The sequence below is a fragment of the Varroa jacobsoni genome, unplaced genomic scaffold (assembly GCF_002532875.2).
Source record: "Varroa jacobsoni isolate VJ856 unplaced genomic scaffold, vjacob_1.0 scaffold_718, whole genome shotgun sequence".
NCBI classification, from domain to species: Eukaryota; Metazoa; Arthropoda; class Arachnida; order Mesostigmata; family Varroidae; genus Varroa; species Varroa jacobsoni.
In genome coordinates, this window is record NW_019213620.1 from 265,669 (window position 1) to 288,368 (window position 22,700).

Consider the following 22,700-nt stretch of genomic DNA (forward strand, 5'->3'; position numbering starts at 1 on the left):
TTGGCTGATTAGAACGAGCAGGATGATGAAGGTCACTTTCAGATAACGGTAACTGTCTTCTTACTGACGGCGCACAGGCCATATAAACTACTGTAATTAATTTTTCTTTTATTGGTGAGTTTGTTAGATGTATAAAATGATAGGATTAAAGCGATATAACAGAATGTGAATGAGATATATATATATATATATATATATATAGTAATATGGCTCAGTTATAGTCGACATGGTTCTTATAGAATTCCATTGATTTATTTTGTAAGTAATCATTGATTTTATAGAAGCTTGCACTAATCCCTACTTCATGATATTTTGGCACTACCAAATCTAGGCATTACACACAAATGGCAAATTTAGATCTTTTTGGTATGGGACAACCTTATTCAATTTGTACAAAATGTAGATAAATCAATCGTTTTACATGTAAACAAAGTTATCTGTAACCCAACGATAAGCTAATTTGCTGAAGTTAAGCCTGTATAATATATGTCCTGAAGATTGTCCTTCCTTGGTATGTAGTGATCCATTATGTAAAGTAAAAGACTGGATGCCGGTCTATACTCGCCCACTGATGGAGGACGTAACAGGGACCAATTCCTGAAATGTAAGTATTCATCTTTCAAAGGCGGACTACGACTGGAATCGCAATGGTTGTACGTACATATCAACTAAGCTTCAAATGGTCGATAGACTTTTCGCATGAGTTATTCGATTTACAAAGACATCACTGCACGTATAGCGTGTACGTTCAGGCGTTGTATGTGTTTGCACGTCTAATTCTACACAATGTAATAACAACTGAATCTTGAGATAGCGCACACAGAATACACACCTAAAATGTAAAAAAAACATTTAGAGTTCTGAAAAAAATAAAAGAAGCTAAACATAAAGTAAGCTTGGTTACATCTGCAATATACTGGGATATACAATGGGGAGCACTGATTCAACGGTCGATATAGCGCTATATTTTTAATTCGAAACAGAATTAAAAATGATAATTTGCTGATTAAATCTAAAGATTCAGTACGCAATTCAAGGCTTAAGCTTTTTTTTAAAAAAGCTGCATCCAAAGTATTATAGTTCGCACATAATCCCCCAACAACTAGAAATTCCATTAAAAACTAAAGGAATTAGTTGGACCAACTGCAGTTTATCAGTAGATTAAAATCCATTACCTTCTCCAACCACAGCACTTTAAGAGAACACTTTAGCCATTCAATTTATTTAGGATCATTCATATCAGTCGGAAATCTATACCTTTTTATACAGCCTTAAATTTACTGATATCTACTGCCTTGTATGCAGTCGTTGCACCGAAGAACTCACACTGCACTGAATATCTATGCTTTTAAGCTCACAGCTACTGCCGACTTCAGCGTACTGCTATGGAACAGACCACCCTACTGGAGGCGTTCCCACCGTGACCCATGTGATAAGGGACCACTATGACTTTCTGGTAATTCCTCCTGTCCTAAACTTGGTTGGGCCAAGTGAGGTCTATTGTTCTATCAAAAGTTCATCGAAAAGTAACGATAGAGAAATGGAGGAACAGATGGCAATCCCGGCTCCCGTCAAAGTAAGAATCCTAGTAGGGGGCTAGTGATTGTACTAAAGTTAGACGGAACGCGACCAGACCCACAGAAGCATTGAGTGTCCTGGTTTCTTGTGAGTGTGATAAACTACAACGTCTTAGTCGTTTATGATCTAAAGCGATACCTAAGCACTGATAGCTAAGACCAAGGGCCAAACCGAATACATGAAGTATCACGTAGTCATCGAAATTTCGCCTGGGTACTATGTCATTCCAAACTTTACAGTTCGGCACATCCACCTCCTACAGTCCACCACGTCTTCGTCCGCCTGCTTGCCGGCCGGCAAAAAAGCCTTACCGAAAGAAATGCTGTACCATGTATCGGCGGTTTGTCTATCTGCGTACTAGATAAAAGTGGCTCGCTTTGCTTCCTGTGCTTCCGCTATGTCTGTTTGTGAGTTTGTATACTTGTGTTACTTTTATGTTTCTTCTGCCTGTTTGCCAAGGCTGAGTTCAACACATCTCGTATTATTGTCGTACTGCCCTCTCGCGGCTAGTACACGCCGCCTTTTGCGGCGGATTGACAGGGATTATGTAGTAGTTGATCGTTGTTGCCCAAATTTGCTACCGCTTGATCGTCCGTTCTCTGTCCTCAAACTCGCAGCCGACCAACAGCTGCGGCGACACCACTTTTAACCTGTACTTTTCTTTGTGAAGGTAATCATAAAACGACGACGATATCGCGGTAGTAATGGCACAAGGAGCAAACAAAACACTAACGGACTTTTTTTTACTTACGGAACGGTCCCAATACAAAGACAAACGAACTGTTACTGCTGATCGGCTGTTCCGCAATGACAACCGTAATCATAAAAGTTTCTCATGGCCCTTCCTGTCTCCTTCTTTCGTTTCCTTTCGTTCTTTTTTCGAGTCCTTTCTCTCGTTGCTGTCGTTTTCTTGATTCCCGCTTTTCCTGGTACGGTTCTCATCACTTGAACCTTTTAAAACATCTACACTTCTCGACATTCCCAGGACTTTGTATCACATTCTTGCCCCGCGTTGCCGCTCTGATGTCATTGCTGAATCGCTCGATGCTCCTTCGGACCCTGCCCGCTTAGTCCAAACCAGTCATTCGGCCCCATGTCTGCAGGAGTAACGCCGCTTTTACCTCGGCTTCTGTTCTCGACTAACCTTTGACATTGCGTATTCAGATCGAGCCGTTTTCACTTCACCACAACCGCCACCATCGCCGTCTGACCGTGAAATCTGACCGTGACCCTTCTGGATGGAGGCCCTCGCTGCTCTGATTTTATCAAAGCAGTCTACAACGAGCAGTGGTCTTTCTAGCATTTCTCCCGCCAGCACAGTGTTTTCGTGTGGCGCGAAAGGCTTGCTGGCAAGGAAGACGTGAACCCTGCATTTCCCGACTGGCTTTTATCCGTCTCCATTGGTCACAACGCGCTAGGGGAGCAACGGCAGGGCCAAGACCCCGACCACCACCAGCAGCCTTCCAGCAACACCAAGACCATCTCCACGGACACCCAAGCGACCGCTTCTGTGCGTTGTCAATGTCATTCGCAGGCCAGACTTGGCCTTTTTGCTGTTATTGTCGAAACACTTTGACGGTTGACGTGGAAACCAAACAAAAGCACACCGTTGCCGTTCACCGCCCAAAACGGCCACCGTCGTTGCCTTGCCGACGTTACCTTCACTGGTAAAGAGAAGCGTCGCAGGAGTCAACAACGATGACACAGAGAAATGCGAGTGAAATGCCACTCTTCCCTTATCTCTTTTACTCCGCGCATGTCTCATTTTTCTCCCCCACCAGCCCCCGTCGTTCTTATTTCCTGACCTCAATGCAGGTCTGCATGTTTTCGGTATGACCTCTTCCGTTCTTATCTTCTCTTGTTCTGTTCGTCTTGCACCGTTGTTGTGTTGCCGTTTTTGGCAAACTGACATTGATCCTGCACTGACCTTCTTCCCTTGATCCCCTAACTTACGAGACATTCTCTGTTTAGGTATCTATTTGTTGTAAGGTTATGTTTCGGTGATTGTGTAAATTTTTTTCGTATGTTTGTTCGCGTGTCGAATTCGCCTCAATGGTTCACGAGCGATCATACATTCAGCAGTCGAACACCAGTTCGGCTAGTTGTTGCCAGCCCAAACCCCGCCCGACGGGTCGACCGCTGCGAGCCGCGCCAACAACCATCGTTACTGCTATCGGCGTCATTACGTTAGGGCGTAGCGGCCGACGTTAGGCTCTTAACTCTCTTCCCGAAAGAGAGCACTTCAACCACTCTGGTCGAAGAGGCTTCAAAGTGCGCTGAAGCGGCGAGGAAAGAAATGGGTCGCGTGAGAACGGCAGCCTGCTACAGGGTTCAAGTTCGCTGTGAGCAAAGATTAGTAGCGAAATAGTATAAGGGAGAAGGAGGCAGGGCTAACGCTCTGTTGGGTAAATGGTTTAGAACAGGGGCCAACCGAACGTTCGAAAGCAATGTGTGAAAAAGGATGGGAGAGGGGAAGGGAACATACTTGTTATTGAAAGTTGAAGATCGTTGCCCCGTCTTACCCCGTTTGGTTCTTTCATAGGAAAATGCTCCGGCTTGCCGCTACGATAAGAGAGTACATGGACACATGTCTACTGGGTATCTTTGTGTATGTACGTCGTCCGTCCGTTCCCTGAATGCCACAAACATTTACGCCGATTTGTGAGAGACTGCGCAAGCACTTTTCTGCTTCAGATGTCGATCGGTGACGGTGGACTACGAATTATTCACAGCAGTTAAAATCCACACTTGAATATATAATCATTCTAGCTTGGGACGACCGGAAGATATCAACTGGCGAGCGTCTTAAATCCTACAGCTTAAAACGTGCTGCCCCTGTCATTGTGGTAATGTGTAAATAAATAGGTTATTTCTATACAAACAATTACGTTTTCTTGGTCTGCTCAAATTTAACATTAGGGTCGGTGATCGGAGTAGTAACATAGGGTCGTAGTAGTATATTTATTCAACTTGAATACAGATTAATGAACACTGACGCTGGAAGAAGTACGCTACCATACATGTACTTTCTATTAATGGAAGGTAATATAAACTTAGCCACAGTTTGAAAATACTAAGATAAAAACTGTTTAACAAGGTAAATGCTCCATCTCTTTGATCTTATCCTTGTGAAGTCTTTTTTATCGAAAAATTAATTGATCTTCACCCTGAAGCTCCCCTGAGATTGCAACAAGTTGAGCTTGGCTCGTGATATGGTTTTGTCATATTTCAACGGGAAATCTGAACTTGTACGCTCTCAAGTAAAATTGAATCGCAGGCTCAACAAGGCCAAGTGACAACCGCGTATGTACGTATACGCCATATTTGAACTGCAGCTTTCGTATGTATAGCATACTGTCGTTGAAAAAGAGTGATACCTGGTTATCTTTCCTAGGACATACTAAATGTAAACATGTACATTTCTTTGTTTACAATTTCTTACAGTCACGCATTGTCGTTTTACAGCTTAACGCGTCATACGAAGCTGTGAAAGCAAAGATTGGGCTTTTTCAGTCTTGAGCAACGTCACTAGATCAGAGAATATGCGAAGCATAACCTGCCGAGATATTCATTAAAAGCCTTTATAAACATTAAATATCGTCGAATGGTCAAAGTGGAAACGTGTCATTGTGATTTTGATTATTAATAGCACTTTCATTAAAAAGCTTGGGTGTGGATGTGGCGTTATAAAAAACGTTTTCTTTATTTTAAACTTACCTGTTTAAAATGGGAAATGAATACTAAGTAGGATAAAAATATATGGAAGTTACGAACGCAAAAATAAGTCTATGCCTTATCCTATCCTAGTAAGGCTTACCAGCAGCGTATCCGAATGAAATCCTGATATTTACAGATGTTCCATATGCTGGCCAATGTTCAGAATAAGTTTCATTAAATTTATTATGAACGTGAAGATAGCTTATACAGGTGTCGGTAGAGTAGATTATACTCTCTAATGTCCAAAAATAAAACGGTGTTTTCCTTTAGGACGTAAAGTCCGGCAATGTTTTTGAGCCTTAAGTGCGTATCAGCATTGGCTTATTTGACCAGGTGCCGAGAACACAGTAATTTGGAACTCATTTTACCAAAAGCCATTTATGATCTCTTGGTAGAAATATGCACTCGTATTTACTGATTTGTTTTTCGTTATGAAACACTGGGTAGTATAAACCAGAACAATAATTATCAAAAAATGTTAAGCCTGCCGGTAACATCCAGAGACCGATAAATTTGCATCGAGCGCGTCTACAGAGCCTCTCAATAAAATGGGGTTAGTAACGGTCTGAAAACTTCTATTGCAGCCGTCTACCAGCAGAGGGTACTCAGAATGATATTACCTTTCTACCACGTAGAATCTCGGTTGCTTCACCTGCTATATATCAATCGTCTCGCACTATTGGTAACAACGCTGAAAACAAACGAGGTAACTGAATATCTCCTACTTCTCTACAATCCGACACACGCCTGAAGCTCTCAGTGAGGTATCAGTAGGCAGAAGATGAAGCCCGCCAGTTAAATATAAAACTTAGTAGAATTGTATTGCATAATGTTTACTACTCTTTTTTTAATGAAACCTGTTCAGCGTGCATATGGAAAATGAAAGTGTAAAATTCGTATTTGCGTGCCACACATCGTTTACTGCCGCTGGGTCCAGGTTAACTTGTATTTCCATATTACATAGATTTGTATAGATTCCCAAATCAAAACACTTATAAGAAAACTCTAATCATATATTTGTCGATGCAAGGCAACGCTTTCGGGTAAATTTAACGTAAAAAGTCTTTTACAAGACCCACTAGTACGTACCCTGAGGGGTGCATGAAGTTGTTTGTCATTGAACTGTTTTCCTGTAGTGCAAAAAAATTGGCATTTAATATCGCTGACTACAATTTTGGTACAATCAAAAAATCTGAAATACCATTTTTTTTCTAGGGCCAACAATGCAACCAAGGGATCTCAATATACCCAACTAAGTTTACCCGTGAAGCATTCGATGATAATGTACGTTTTTCTAGGCCTACATTCTTACGAAGCTGCCATTTGTAACGGTTAGTGATTTTGATTTAGCAACGATCCGGTCTGTTGGCGCCTGAATCAATCGGTATCTGCGGACCAGTTGGCGCGGGCCAGGCCTAGAGACAGGCGGATGCAGAAACAGAGCTGCTGCAGCACACATAATCAGTGACTTGTTTTATCTAAATGAGACAGATACATCGTGGCCTGCTGGTGGACACTGCTGACAAAAGGATACCTTTCGCCTGATTTCTAGGACGGAAGACTGATCTATAGAGGTTACCTCCCTCATCCGCATGTAGTGTTCGGTAGTCGGCGTCGGAATCACCTGTCACTATCAACAACACGCTACTATAGCGCTACAGCATACACCGACTGAGCCAACGCTCCCTCTCCTATTAGCCACTGAAATATAATGTACGATCAGAAGCAATAAAAGACGGGCGGCCTGACAGGAGCGGAAGGACTAGGCACACCTTGGCTGGCAGCCAGTTTCTTGCAACACTTAGTTTTTTTCTCTTCTATGCTTTGTCCACAATATCTCGAGTAACTCCTGAAGGGTGGCAGCAAATTGGTCCAGATATTTCTATAGATACCCGTATGTGAGTACTCACGGCCCAGCCAATCTTTAGGCCCTTGTGTGGTGATTTTTATGTTTGGCCAAGTACGAAAAAGAAAAAAACGAGAAAACGACTTGTAAAAAAAGCTGGCCATGTAACGCATTTGGCACACAATTGAAAAGTTTGTTAGATGGCTACCGGCTCGCTTCCCTGTTTTCTACGCCTGTCGAGTGGAGTGGCTATGAGGGAAAAAAGGGAGAGAAAGAGTAAAAGAGCGTTTTCCCTCAGTAAAGGAGGGCGTGCACAGTTAGGCGCTCAGACATACCCGCATGCAACCTGCATATACACAGTATACATCCAAACCCGCTTGCAATGGGCGCTGACATTGGTCTCGAGTTGGTTTAAACTGACTGGTTCCGTCGAACCATCCACCAAGCACAATCAGTACTACCTCTGTGCGATTTCTGGATTCTCTGCGCTTATTCTTCCCCTTCTGCTCCTTTTTCCTACTTCCCTACAGCAGCAAACAACCGTCAACTTGTTTAGATCCGATCTATCTACTCCACTTATTACTCACCCTCCAAGCCGATTCCTCGCCTGGAGATCTGCTATATCCGCCACTACTACTGTTGATGGTAGTAGTCATATATTTCGAGTTCCGCGCACCCTGTGTTCTTTCCATTCGTTTGCTGTGTGCCGGGCGTTCGCTCTACACTTGGGGTAAATGACTGGCCGATATCGGGAAAAAGAGGTGGGAATACTATAGCATCTGCTGGCCACCACTGTTACCGACAAAAAGATCCTGTAGCAGCGTTATCACTGCCATTAGCACCGTCATCTTCTAGACGCCTAAAAGCTTCTATCATTTGCTTTGTTAGCAATCGGCAAATGCTCCGCTGCTAACTGAGTCAAACTACTAAATCTGTTGCTACTAGAGAGCGATTACCGTCTGAGTCGTTGATGTCGTCTTGATGAATGCCTGTTTCGGTTGGTCGTCCATTGTTTTTCGGCTTTCAGTTGGCGCTCCGTTGTATTTCTCGATTCAAGCTCTTAGCTCAACATGTACTAATTAATTTAACAACTTAGTCGGTAGGTATTCTGTTAAAGCCAAGTACGTACGAGCGCATTCGGTGTGTATTATAGACAACACATCTGTACAATTAACCTAATAGCATTTTTATGTATCCCATATGATATATATATGCACACACGTTATGAAAACACGCTACGGTGCACTTCGCTATTAAATTACTCTAAATAAAGGACTGTGCTTCACATCGGTTTACGGATAACGGCGCTATATACAGAGAGATATATTGCCTGGCATTTGCGTCGTGGTAGGCAGCAACCTTCGCAGAAGAAAAGAATACATGCAAGCACACACATACACATTACACACGGGCATACATGTAGACACATAGGTACACACAAGGCCGACCATAGGCTTCACCAAGGTTAACCAGTGCCGCATGGAAAACAGGTCTAGAGAAAGACCATTTTGACTTCTCTTTCTTTTTTAAGGGGAAAAGGGGATTGGTTTGGGAATGCTTTTGGAATTGGGAGATGCTGGTTTGGTAGTGTCGGGCGTGTTCATCGTCGTGCCGCCAGCCAAGCCCCTACGTATATCTAGAATAGGAACCGAAATAGGTGGGAGCACGCAGAGCCAACTATGCCACCTATGGTTGTTTAAGGCTCTGTGCTCTGCCTCCCCGCGGGCAGGCACGCAGGTCAGCTGCACGCTCACCCGCCTACCCTGTCTTTTTCTGTTCTATGAGTAAAAGAGTAGTAGGACGCTTATTGCTGCCGCTCCTGTTGAGACCAGGCCGCTGTAAGGAGTAGGTCGACGGCCGAAGCGGCGGAGCTCGGGACAAAGGACCTTGTGTCGAAATGTGACTTAGAGTGGCTCGGCAGGGTCTCATTGCTACTGCGGCTACTCGGTATGCGGGAGCACGTAATCGGCGCAGCCGAAGACAGGCGGTTCCTGCTGCATCTGTGTTGCTTTGCTGCCGCCTCCCGGCTCCTGCCGTCTTGCGTCCGTTGGTCTTCACCTACCCCCGCAGCAGTTGCAGTAAAATTGACCCGTAACTTCAAAAGTGGAGCAGCCAGCAGTGAACAAACGGGGCTGGCGGCGTTGGTGGCGTTTCATGCAACTTCCATCCATATCAGCTGGGATCGTAAAGAAACTCTCCCCTTCTTTCTCTCACGCATTCTCTAACTGATTTTGCTGACAGGCGTCGGTTCGTTCCTAACGGACGACAGAAAAAGAATAGTCAGGAAATTCAGGCGGTTTAAGAGTAAGGGACGTATCACCCTTGGTTCCTTTTGTGGAAGCGCAAGATATTCCGATCTCTGTGCTAACACTCGGTTAGTAGGCCGATCGGTCGGGCGGAATAGCGAGTTGCACCCGCCCAGAGTGGCGTTTCTGAACTTCAAGGCGTGCCATATAGCGACTGTTAGGTGCCACCATTGTCTACATCCTTCACAAGCACGTCCGTTCATGGGCACAGTGGTAGCAGGACTTGTTCGTAGGGGCAGAAGGAGTCGGCATGACTGGCAGAAGCAGCGATGGCATATAGTTGCTCTGTCTGCAACCAACAGTCTGTAGTCAAATATAATGACTATTATAGATATGTCAAACCAGGCCAGGCCACGGCACTGAAACCATATAGCTACATTACAATGAACGGCTATTCGAGGGGCTGAGAATAGATGGCCGAACGGACCCTCAATGACCACGAACGCCGTCTAGAAGCATGGTCAATGAAGACTGGTGTTTACTGTCAATCAAAACGAAGCCAAACCTGGAACGAGGAAGGGAGAGGTTCGCTATGAGTCGCGACGTTTGTAAAGCACTCAGATCACGTGCTCTTTCTTTGAGATGAGGTGGAGTAGGAACCGGCGGGGCCAACCAGGTTTAGTTGCCTCGTACCCAGGCCGGAGAAGCCGCTACTGTATATAGACACTGTACTTATATGCAGATATGCACATTTGAAACTGACTGACCGACTATCTTCCATTCTTTGTCTTAAACATCTTTTTGAAACGCGCAATACCCTCTTCGAAGCGATTTCTTCCATATCACTTTTCCCTGTGTACGGAACTCTAGAGAGTTTTTGTCGAAACAAACTGATATGTGAGACAGTTTACCTTAAAATGGCTTATTAAGTTACCTGCTATAATAGAATTGCGCTAACTGCAATCTCACGGATTTCACAAAGAGGCCTCTCCTCAACTAACATCTAACTTCATATAGGTAAATTCATTAACTGGTTGATGTTAGAAAAATTGACCGCTATTTCAAATATATTGCCTAAAGGAAGAGCTAGAAGACATGACACGGTTTCGAATGCAAGTCTTTTGCGCATGAAAGCCTGAGCGGATTTGGCGAGCGAAGATGATGATCAGAGATGGAGCAAAGATGATCGTCTTCAGCTGCAAACCCGAAATAGAAAATATTTATTGTTAAATATATAACAAACGGAAAAAGCCTATACACTATTGTTATACACGAGCTATAACGTAGTTGTACTTTTAGCTCTCAGTGTCCATAGACAGTGACGTTTATTAGCTGATAAAGCTATTCTTGATTCTTTTTTACGGGGACAGCCATCAACGGCAAAGGCGGTCAGGCCTGTCAAACGAAAGCCATATTCAATGAAGACAATGTATTGGCTAGCTATATATATCCTGCTCTGTAAAAGGCCGTTTGGCTTCGCAATTTCTTCCGGCTTGGCTGAACTCCTGCATGCGCAAAGGCAGTAGCCGCGCTCAGCCGTAGGGATAATTTTGCTAAGACCCATCGTCTGCTGCCATCTTCTCTGTTAATCTAGCGTCGTTATTATTATTTTCCCTGTCACAAGCGACTCAACTGGGTGCGTCTACATGCCTGGAAGGCTTTTGTAGTAGCTTAAGACACATCGTGGCAGCTGATTGGCAAATGGGCCTGTTTGCGTACAGGAGGACACACTACTCATAGGAAAACGGTGACTCCTGCTAGGAGTAAACAACTTCTGCGTCGTGCGACCTACTGAGATAGGTCAGAGACATCGTAAACTGGGTTTACGTTCGCTTCTCCACAAAGGATCCCTGTTCAGCCAACTGTGACTATTATCTTGTTGATTCTCCATTATCTTTATCACTTGCCCAAATGATAGGTCTACATTGGAATCTCCATTTGTATAGCGAAAAGACACCGTGTTAATTAAAATATAGATGGCATACTCATCATATGAAATCAAATTTAACTATGTTTAATAGTAATTATTAGACGTACACGTAGAGAAGACCTTTCGTTTGCCCAAAATGCTTTTCGGTTCACAAATCCCTCTTGAAAGCTACGCGTGTAGTTAGTGCTGAATTGCTGCGTGTTGCCAACGGTACGATCTAAATGTTTGTTATTTCGTGGTTATTTGATAGAAGTATGTTTTTCGAGGCCGAATTTCAGCCTCGCACGACTTGCGTCCGTTTTAGCTAATGTCGCGAAGGCCTAAGATGGAAAAGTTTTGTGTAGCTCTAAGTAGATAAAATTCTACCAGGCAATCGAAGGTTCTTCTTAAGGCTTAAACAATTCGTAAGGAATAACTATGACAAATGCAATTATCTGTGAACGAATTTTATTTGAATGTATTTTTTGTATCACGGTGATCGTGTACGTTTCTCTTTCGTTTCGTTCGAATGTTTTTATAAAATGATTGTCATCTTTCTTAGTTAATTTCTCTCTTAAATTTATAAGTCCCATCAACTTTTTAAAATTTTGAGAAATTTCTGAGCCAATTAGATTGAGGTAGAGGACGACGTAATGGCCTAGGCTTACTTCGTGTCATGCTGACTGCCAGCCGCTTGAAGTAACCCCTAAAGGGTTTAGCTACCTAACATAAAACATCCAAAACCTACCAACTTAGGTAAGTTGTAATGGTTCGTAGAACCCTGTTCAAAATGCATGGTGTCAGTTATATTTTCATAGAAAAAAATTACGCGAAAATGCTTACATACTCATCAACTAAGTTTCTCCGCAATTGAGGCGTTCCTTAACATTGCTATTGCGAGTCAGCACGCTAGCCGACAACTAGGATAATTGATTGGTTATTTGGAAACACAAAATTCGATACATCTAAGCCAACAATCTTGAGTTAGAAATTTGAAGTGATCCATAATAAAGAAAATTAGTACAGTTCCTCCAACGGCACTGACTCAACATGCTCTTAACTTGTTCATAGCTATTCAGCAAGCGAACAAACACATACTTACTACGATGGAAAGTTCTATAAGTTAGAATAGCGACGTCTTAGCGTATGCCAGAGGCACCCCCTCCCCACAAATTTACAAATTCAAGTTAGCATGCATTACTATACCACTGGCTTGTTTGTAAGGAAAATCAAACTACCACGTTACCTATTGCCCTCTTCAGGTTATGCAAACGATCAACCGACTGAAGCACGGAGGCCGAGGCTATTGTGGTCTCCCTTGGTCATGGTGTCCTTGAAGCGTAGTTTTCGTGCGTCGTTTTCGAGTGACCACATTTTTTACTGTCAAATGTTCACGGAATTATTTCAAAATGTGAGGTATTTGGCAGCCTTAACCAGCTTCTCCAGTTTTCGGGCAATATCTTGCTGATGTCCATTTTGAGTATGAGGAGTCTATTGCTTTGCCTATATTGCCGGCGAAATTGCCTCCTCCTTTTGTTCGATGCCATTTTGTGACTCGATTTAACAAACAGAGACTTAAAACAGTTTGCCTTTAGTTAATCTTCAGACCGTGAAGCAAGTCGCGCATGTCCTGCACATCAGCATTAACGCTTGTCTGTAGTTAAACGTCTTGAGGTCTTACCTAATTTCATCACAAAGTACCCACTGCAATCTAATGTGCTGTATACAACTTCACAGCAGAGTACGAGGCGATCACACCAAAGCATAACGTCAACAAGCAATGAAGTTTGAATTAAAAAAATGCTTATTTGTTAGTAACTATTATATAGTTAACCATTCATTTGTGCTAGACAGCCCGTAAGCTCCCGAAAGAAATCTTGTTTCAACTATTACAGTGGAACCATAGAAAATAAGACCTAGGTTTACGCTTGGTAGGTGTTGTTTTCGGACCAGCAGTATTATATAAGCAAGCAAAAAACACTATGCCTTTATGCCTCTCTTTGTACTTCGTATGATGTACTTTTTTTTTGAACTGATCTGCTTTGAGCCTCGATCGTGGAATAAAATGCCCAAATCCTTGAATGTATGTGTGGTCCTTTGTTGTCCTTTCTAACTTAACTTCAAGCTCTTTTAAAAAAAAAGTCTTTGAATTCATTTTCGATTTCAATAAGGCAGACACACGAAAAACTATTACTTTGTTATAGGTTACTATTGAAATTAGTGTTTCGACATATTTTACTCAGATAGATTGTGAAGGTTTTCAGCAAAGCCGAATAGTTCGCAAGTTGAACCACTGTTCCAGCTACGGTGATTTGCCGCTACGTGAACGTGTAGAAGTCGGCATCACATATAATCCGTCATCAGACATTTTGCTTCATGTGGTCAAACGACCACATGAGTGCGTATAGATTATTTCGAACCAAGCAAACCTTAGTCCAGTTAACACTCAAAAACTACATATGAACTGACACATAACTTCAATTCATATATTGATACACGATTTAACTTAACGATTTCATCAGTTTTATCTATTGACACTCTATTCCTGAGTTTTATTTTAGCCCCACTGGGTTGCTAAACGCCCAGATGTTTCGCTTAGCTTAGACTGTGTGTCGCTTCGTCTAAACATTTGTGGTCCTCTGGCTTCTCACAATCCGGTTCTGAGATGCCAGCTATCATTGCCTGTCCGTATATTCCTTTGTTGGCTCCATTTTTTTCCGCAGGGCTTCTTGATGATGACATCCAATTTGGATTTTTCGCTTGCAGTTCGACTGCGGGTTTTTACGTTGGACAAGCCGGCCCAGACAATTTATCATCTCGCTTGACAGACTAGGGCATACGCGCTAGATAATGGCAGGATATGTATATATTGTCTATTAGTGTATAAACCATTCAGAAACATGCAGCCAAACCAGATAGCTGAATCAGCTCGTTAACTTGAGTATCTGTTTTTTTTTTTTTTATTACTATCAAAAGTTCTTATGATGCTAACTGGCACTAGTATTAGATGCCGTTTACTATAGATGTTTACATGACCTGTGGAAAATATGTCGTGTACGCATCATATTTATTTAACTCCAAGAAGCTTGTTTTCCTTCGTTCGCAACATTGATAATCAGCAATTATTCCTATTGATTATTCCTATCCTATCCTATCCTATCCTATCCTATCCTACGGGCAATATGTGTGGTTTACAATACTTTGCGATTTCTAACGAATATCGTTAGCGTAAGTTAACGCAACTCCCTTTTACCCAATTCATATAGGTTGTTGCCAATTAGATATGTTCGTCCACTGGAATATATGCAGAGTATACGAAGCAGCCGTGTTCTTTGAACAATCGCTGCTATCTTATCGTATAAAAAAAAGGTGGTTTCATTTGCAAACGCAGTTACGAAACGTGCAAGGTGTCCAACTACTAGGCCTTTGTAAACCATCTACATCTACAATCCCTGCCTTCTTGCAGGGTTGTAGCTTATACTTCGATATAAAGGTCCATCCTCAGAGAAGTCTGCTATGTCAATGTATTAAACGATACATACTGGAAACAAGTTCGGCTCACGATGAACGTACCTCTATTCGAATTTCCCTTGTAGCAAAAGTCTCGCTAAAAAAAAAATGGGCTGACAACATCACTGGCACGTCTCTAGGCTTATTCTTATTTACCATTCAGTGCTGGAAAGATTTGCCGTTCCATAAATTCCGAAAAATCCAGCCGTTCTTATTACGACCTAAACAAATCCTCTTACAGGAGATCTGGGTGGAACAGTGTTCTTGGACACAAGTTGGTATACAGTTGTGTCTCTTTCAGGAATGAGCAAGGTATTGGAAATTTGCGCCATATATATCCTTCGATAGTGTAAGGCATAGCTCAATATTGACAAATCGCCTAGTGATGCAGCCGTCGAACGTACGTATTGATCACCTCGGCTGTTCAACTGACCTCCCAATATCCGCTTTGTTGCTTGATCGCCTTTTTGCTCTGTTCCACATTACACACACGTTAAATATATTAGTGGACGAAAACCTAATTGGTAAAACATGAATGTCTATTCTTTTTTAAACTGATAAAAAGAAAAACAGGTTGACTAGAAGTGTGATGAAAGACATTGTTTCTTCCTGCCGTATCCATAGGCAACTCATGTTCGAAGTAAAAAATTGGATAGCGTCGTGACTAGCGTCAGGACTATTTGAAAATTAGAAATAATTTATAGCTTAAAAGTGTTAGATGGTAATGTAAGGTATCAGGTAGTCTTTGTGGTAACTTGTTCCATATTTGTTCGGGAAAAGGGTGTTTCATATAGCACTTTCGTCCTACGAGGACGGCGAATATTTTCGAATCGAATTTGTTATAGCAAGCTAAGTTTTACCTCGAAATTATTCAATCGACACGCATGGTTATTGCGTGTTGCGTACACCTGACGTTGCTAGATATTGCGTGCTGGTCGTCGAAACGAATGCGACTTTTTTTTTCCGTCCTTATTTGAATATGCAAACCTCTTGTGTTTGGTTAGTTCTAATCGTTCGATTGATACTGCCTTCGAATATCTGCGCAACCAGCAAATGTATGCAAAGGTGTTGCTCAGTTTTTTAGTGAAGAAAGAAAAGAGTTCATTTTTATCTGATCTTACTTTCGGTAAAGCCACATTAACCTGCAGACCTACAACATATATAGAACGTTCTCATAGTTATGGAAAACAGGTACACAATATTTGCTTGCCTTTCATTCAGCCGAAGTAATATTTGTCATTAACATAATCCCGGACCATCAACATAGGATTGATGATCGTATTCGGTATACATTAATGGCGTCATTTTTCAAGATTGTGCCTTATCAAATTTTAGTTGAATCAACTGTATAAGAAAATAAATTACCGGTTTCACAACTCAACCATTTCTAACAAGTATTTACTATACAGGAAGCTGTTGGCTCTGATCGAGATCAATGTGCGACCATTGCGCGACAGCAGGTGGAAGAACGGTGTGAAGTCGGCTCGACTGTAACCCGGGGGATACAAGGGAAAGGAGTGGGGGCGGGGGGGATAAAGTTAAAGTGGATGAGGGCTTTTTTCAGGCAGTTCGTTGCCCAGCCTTGGCCTATTCTACCTTCAAGGAACACCTGCCCATCGTCACCAAATTGAGCTATTTGCATTTTATTATATTTTCTCGACCATCTTCAGGTCGGCGTGGATCTTCCTTTCGCATTCAGCAGAAGAACAGACATACCAGACAAGTCTGTTCTTCTTCAGGAGGTGCAAATAACCCCGCTCTACTGATAACCGTCCTAACTATTTCAAAAGCTCGGGAACGACCCCATGATTGCCGATGAGCGCTCGTGACGGCTCGAGATAGCAAGGTAAGACTAGGAGTGTGAAAGCTGTTCGGTCCTTATCTAGTTCTGGATTTGTTCCAGTTGCGGCTTGCGGTGACAACTTGACAGCTATCTCGACTCCCGGAAGAGCTTAAGCACAGCCCACTGCTATTCACCGGCTGCAGTGGTTGGGGGGTCATAAGAGACATTGTGCCTGCATGAAGATACATCTATGACTACAGCTGGAAATAACGCGTCTCTTTTGTTATGTACCGCATTAAGCGTTTGGGAGTATTCATCGGTTTAGAATTTGCGTCGGCAAACCTTCCGTGGAACATTTTTTATGTAGACGAGAAAGTAAATTGATTGATTAAAAGTGTATGACATGTATATGCGCAAATGCTGGATGCAACCGTACTTTTCTCGCCATTCAATAACTAGCAACGCACTCTTCACGAGTATATCGTCATACTCTGTGAACACGAGCAGAACAGAAGACTGTCATTCTATGTTATAACGGTACACAGAATAATAATAACCTAAAGGCTCAACGATGAGCGGTAAAAGCCGGTACTCCACTGGACGCACATCCTGTCACTGAGAAGAGATAGAGATGTAAAGGGCCCAAACCAGAATGAAAGGCATATTAAATCTTCAGACCTTGGAAGGGACGTTTTAGCAGTGAGCTTCGCTCTTAGAAGTTAGAGCTTCGCTATGCCCCCGTCTTTCGTTAGATATTTTCTACATTAGTAAGCACGTGAGTGGTTGCCCGAGCTTGTATGTCTGAGCTTAAACAGTATGCTATGGGTACAAAGCATACGCTAAGCATAGCAGTGGTCTATCAGGGCCCAGTTTATTGTAGAGAACCTGCGTTTGTCCGCCTTGCTTCATACTAAAGCAAAGCCCATTTTGTTATAGAATAGAATGACAAATTCCTCACAGATGGGACACGAGGTTCGTCTTCGGAACATGAGCGGGAGTTAGCCATTGTCCGATTTTGTCCCGTTGGGAGAAACACGCATTCCTTTGCTTAATCGAAAACAACTCAGCAAGCGGCTGCTGGAAAGATGGAAATGGGTTTATACCCATGTATACAACCCAGTAACGGACTGCACGACTAATTAGAATGGTACAAGTGTGCATGAATTTTTAACAGTACTATTTTCTCCACGTTTAAATTCGTCTATACATATGTATGTATGTGAACCATTTTTCGAAATGTTTATGAATTTCTTGCTCTCATGCCATTAAAGCCAGGCAAAAACTCTCCCAAGGAAACAAAGCCTAGGAAGTTGCTCGGCACGACTTGCTCCTGAGTTCGTTTTAGAACGTAGCAGGAGGCCGTCTTCCATTTTTCAGTGCTGAAACATATTCAACCTGGCTGTAAAAATGAGTCGCAGAAGCAACCATTGACTCGCCCATGATCTCCGTCGGGAATGAGGCCAAATTTCCAAACAGTAGTCACTCTCTGGGTATATTATTCAATAAAGGCAATATCATGCCGCCATACTTCTTCTAAGCATATTAGAGCTTAACAAAAAAACAAAAAAAAAAAAAAAAAACTGTTTCGCATACATCAAAAATGTGATAAAAAGATAAATAGCAATGATGTCGAATAGATATGCGCCATACAGGATAACATACGGGTGTGGGCATGTTCCGGAACGAGGATTTATGAACTTCGAAACATCCCGAATTAAATAACATGTACGAAACGTAATTTAGCGATACTTTAACCCATCCCCACGTAACTCGATCGTGGTCGTTATTCGTTCAAACAAAATTGATGGTGATGTTTTTACATGGACTTGCGAGCAGTTTCGGCTCTGAAATAAAGCGCGGCCATTGAAACAGCTAAAACAGTTGTGCTGAATAAGTACGCTTATTAAAGATGACCCGGGCGGCTATTCGGTATATGTAAAAACACTTGAATATCTTTGGAATCATTTGGATTTTTTGGATCATTTCATAACCGAACCACATCAAAACAATTCAAATATCTAGCTATCATACTATTTATCTTTCTACGATGCCAAATTCCAAGAAAGTAAAAACCACATCCTTAAAATACGTATCGTCAGTCCTGTCATGTGTTCTTTGGAAACTCGTCGTTCATAGCTCAATATATGTGCTTTAGTAAATGTTTTCTGTAGTATTAATATTTGCCCCACTTTAATTCGCAAGGCTATTCACAGTAATTGAACACCCCAGATCGTAAGCTTTGATCACAAAGAAGCACACATGGTAACTATTGCCATGACGAAACGATCATTCTTATATGCTTTTTAGTATTTGTATAGACTATTTGCAAGACCCCAGGCAAACTTTAGCCTTGACCTTAACTTCGGAATATCGCAACATCGTTGGCACGAAGTAAGATTTGCTTCCGGTACGTTATCTCTTTTATTCCATTAAAATTCCAAATTATTTTAGTGACTAGATCATTTTTAGTATATTTACTAATGTATTTTTTTTTTTTAATTAATATCAATGTTAGTAGATTTGCAAGATATGTTTATACGCACCGTTTAGCATGTCAAGGTACAACGTAATAGCATGCTGTGTGCGAAGTACTATTTAGGGTAGGACAATTGAGGCACAATTATAAAAATCATCACAGTAGATGCCTTTCAACTGTCAATGAATTTCTTTTGTACCAGATATGTAACTGGAGAAAATTGAATGCTACCGTTCATACGGACTTTTGATTAATCTTCAAAAAGGCACCTCTACTAAAATAGGCCTCTAGTTATACAAACGGATGAATGCATAATCGTGTGGGGCTTTGGGGCTCATAAAACGTATTCCTTGCAATTAGGAGAGGTTCATCAATCGAGAGATGTTTAGGTGCGCCTCGTTCGCTGTGGTACCCACGAGTTTTTCTGCCAATCACTCAAATATTTACAAAACATAACTTCATTATTCAGATCACCGATACATCAACGGTGATCTATACAAGGGTCTAGTTCACCAGTACTGTTGCTTAGGGGGAGAAAGACTCGGTGTCTAAGTCAATCGTTAGGAGAAAGAGATGAATACAAGTCGAAATCAGAATACTGTTGCCGTCCAAATCTTATATGCATTGATTACCAAATTTCTCGTTTGTCACTATGAACTAAACAAGAAATGGTCTAAAAAAAGCGTGCGCTTAACGATGCAGACTAACTGTATGGCATGTTTTGAAGTGCCCCCTCAAGCTTGAAATGTAACAACAATCAAGGTCGACCGCAGCAGCCTAAATTGTCACTAGCTTCCCACGACAACGCGGGAAATCTTCCATAGGGTGTACATTTGCATTTTTCTCAAGAAAAAGAAAACATATCTCGTTGTGGAGTCGTTTCGGTGTGTGATGTGCCTATCGCGTCCAGTTTAAAGGCGATTTACAAATCAGGTTAGCGCAAGTGACATTTAGCATGCGGCTCTGTTGAACAGAAGTTCGTTATACCTACTGATACAAGCGGTCAAGTACGTTGGCCAAAATAATTGCCCAATAAGCTTCCGATAATTTTAGAGGCGTTTTCTTTCGAAACACGATGTGTGTCCTTGTATAGGATGTGAGATGCTTCCACTACCTATGCCAATGAAGTAAGGTCAACGTCAATTTTACGTAGCGATTGAATTTTTCGTATCTTTTAGATATTTAGGTCTGATATAAGCCATTAAAGCCTTAATAATACTAGTTAAAATTCTTGCACTGTAACACTTATTCCTTGTTTATCTGCTTCCATTGAACATCGTCCATAGAACTCTCAATACGTAAATGCTACACAACAGTTTATGCGGACAATCTATTTTTATCACGTCATACTCAGCGTTTTAACAGTTTAGCTTAATCTGCCATGCGAGGGTTTCAAGGACTAGCGGGAATTATAGACCTGCCAGCGTACGGATTTTGTCATTATCGAAATGCGTAGATCCGACAATGAGCTAGAGGTCCAAACTGGTCTGTGAAATACTATTTCGTATTACATGCTTTCTATGGAGAGATAGCACCGTTGAATTTCATTATACCATTTTACTCTATTCTAAATATTAAGCTGCACTTAATGCATCACGCCTATATAAAGTAGTCTATCTTTAAAAGGTACTTGTTTTTTAGGGTAAATTTTCGATGTTTTATGGCAATCAGATGACGTTAATTGTGACTTTCGATAAAACACGCAAATGGCCAAGTTGAGCGTTTGTGGTAGCTTCCATAATAACATAACCTATGTTTCTAAGACGCTTTGGCAATTTCATTCGTATATATAAGAGATTTTAGCCTGCACTGCATATTGGGTTTTTAACTTATTTTTCAAATCAATATTTCCATAGTTCCAATATCAAAACTCCATAGTTTGAGTAGTTGGGTCGAAAGGTATTTATCTATGCACGTAGACTGCTTTTGATCTATGATTTTATCCAAGTGTTGCCTTAAAGGTGTCGAAATTTACCTTCGTACATTTCATTCAAGTTACAGTCCCACCGCTCACCCACCCCACAAAGAGCTTGCGCAAGGCCAAACAAATTACTAGATAGACTCTATCAGTATAAAATTGGATGCGGCATAAGACGAACGTGACAATTTTAAGAATACATTTGTGGAAATAGTCAGTCATTTGATGTTATTTGCCCATATTTATGTTGTTGAAATTATGTTGCAAAACTGTAATCTAGGACAACGTTAGTCTAATTAGGGGGTGCCACCTGGTTCACTTTAGATCACTGAAATCCCTCGGGTAAAATGTCTAACGGCGACACCGGACGTAAAATTCGAAACATAGAGGTACTAAAATCTAGAAAAATGTTACCTTGTAATGCACAGAGGAGTCCCGTGAAATCGTGCCGTTGCGGACAGAGGTCTAAAGATGTTGAGTAAGTTCCAATGTACCCAGATAGTTAACGAACTTGTGCAGCTACGAGCCAGCCCTGCGCCAATATCAGAGGAAGGATGTTGTACAATATTTCATAATGTCATATCTTCGGGATTCATAAACAGTAAAATCGAAACGGGTTAGGTGATTGGGTTCAGATGGGCGTAGTATCGCCGGTCGTAGAAGTGTATCGTCGAAATTTACTTTCTTGAGATAGGCATAGCGAAATAAAAACACACATCCTTATTCAAACATGAAGCAGTTAGTTAATATGTAGCAAATACTAGTGGATGGACCGTGCCAGAATGCTGATCGAGCTCGTTTGTGGTCTGACAAGTAGTAACTATGGCCCTACGGGGCAGCATATGCGCAATGATGCAAGCGATTAACCTACACCCATCTTTAGTGAACGTTTACGTATTTTCAGACGATGATCGAAAACAGAACCGCGTGCGTACGGGTAAGGAGCAAAAATTGAATCCTGGGTATTTCAGAAGCCAAGTATAAATATCAAGAACAGTCAGCTATATATCTCTATCTAAAAACTTAGCCAATATCCATGAAATTCCGGTCCTAACGCGTCAACAAATGTACGTTGTGCAAAAGTTATCAAAATCGACAGAACCTGGATTGATTTAAATCTAAGTAAAATCTGTTTCTGCCAATTAGATATCGCTTTCGTTTTAATTGGGCAAGTCCTGAAAAATTTTACCTAATCCATCATCAGATTCAGTGCCATCTTTACTGATTGTGCTGGCATACGACAATTTCAACATTTCATACAATTTAACATATTCATTAGATATTATACGCGGGGCTAAAATTATCAAACTCGATGCTTCATATTAGAGCTATATTTCATAAATCGGAACCGAATAATAAAAAACTGATGATATTTTTTGTAGTTCCTTTTTTTTTTTTTTTCTTTTTTATAAAGTTACCTTCCACGGCGTCAAATTCTGATCGCTTTCAGTTTGTCGCTCCGAACTGCTAATCAGAAAAATCACAATGATACAGAAGTCTCGTAGTCCGAGTTCATTCCAGCCTTGCTTTATATGGGGGTGTTTAGTTTAGTATAACAGTTGTCGTCTATAACATTACGATGACCGTGCCGAACGATGCCAAGCCACTTTGACAATATAAATGATAAAAGTGGCTTGGTATATCCTAGGAAAGAACATTATCGGCTAGTTAACTGCAAGCATCGTGTTTCTGTAGAAAAGACAGACGCACGCAGAAT

General features: G+C 41.6%; 1 long non-coding RNA gene across 1 annotated transcript; it reads right to left on the reverse strand.

Annotated features, from left to right (window-relative positions):
* Positions 1-215: 215 nt before the first annotated feature.
* Positions 216-22,677, reverse strand: LOC111262972 (uncharacterized). The gene is made up of 3 exons (XR_002681959.2): positions 22,402-22,677; positions 21,398-21,515; positions 216-597 (listed from the first exon to the last, which is right to left on the reverse strand). It is a non-coding gene; the product is annotated as an uncharacterized LOC111262972 (long non-coding RNA).
* Between the last annotated feature and the right edge of the window lie 23 nt (positions 22,678-22,700).